We start from the raw sequence: 615 nt of genomic DNA on the forward strand, positions 1-615 counted from the left end.
ATGTATGCCAAGCCTGACACATTTGACAGTGAGGGCTATGTGGCTCTCTCCGTTTTGAATCTACAGAGAATGCATGTTTTACAGTACTCCAGATGTCCACACTCAATAAAACATTTGACAAAACCAGCTTTGGTGTGTTTGGGGATGTCTGTATTGACTGACTGTGGTGTGCTGAATGCGATACGGCACCTGGTGGTTGCTGATTACAGAGTTTTAAGGCGTATGTATGACACAGTAACTGGCAGTGTGGGGCAGCTGCAATTGTATCTTAAAAGTGAGTCTTTCAGGGGAATCAGAAGAATAGTATACCAGGGATTTGTCTCAAGATAGTTAATTAATTTGTAGATGGACATTTATTGAAAGATGATAGCAGTGATGTTACAAAGGATATAACATAGGTGACTGTGACCAAAAAGAAAATAATCCTGGGAAATAATTCTGCTTCAAAAATTAAGGGATGTTTTGTTCTCACGATATTAAAGAGAGTGTTCATTTTTAATCTTTCCTTTGAAATTATGAAGTTATTGTGAAAATCCATTCATGTGTGGTGGGTTACATTTGTGTTTCAACTCAGTAGTGAGTAGAAAAGTTCACTACTAAAAAGATGAGACCTTG

General features: G+C 37.7%; 1 protein-coding gene across 4 annotated transcripts in view; it reads left to right on the forward strand.

Annotated features, from left to right (window-relative positions):
• The window catches only part of OLA1 (Obg like ATPase 1), a 226,945-nt gene extending 226,819 nt beyond the window's left edge, over window positions 1-126 (forward strand). For all 4 annotated transcript variants that reach the window (XM_037020648.2, XM_037020649.2, XM_037020647.2 and 1 more), the window contains exon 11: window positions 1-126. This exon is cut by the window's left edge and continues 387 nt beyond it. The gene's annotated coding sequence lies outside the window, so the exon portion shown is untranslated.
• The last annotated feature ends 489 nt before the right edge of the window (window positions 127-615 follow it).

This window comes from Manis javanica, chromosome 12 (assembly GCF_040802235.1).
Source record: "Manis javanica isolate MJ-LG chromosome 12, MJ_LKY, whole genome shotgun sequence".
NCBI classification, from domain to species: Eukaryota; Metazoa; Chordata; class Mammalia; order Pholidota; family Manidae; genus Manis; species Manis javanica.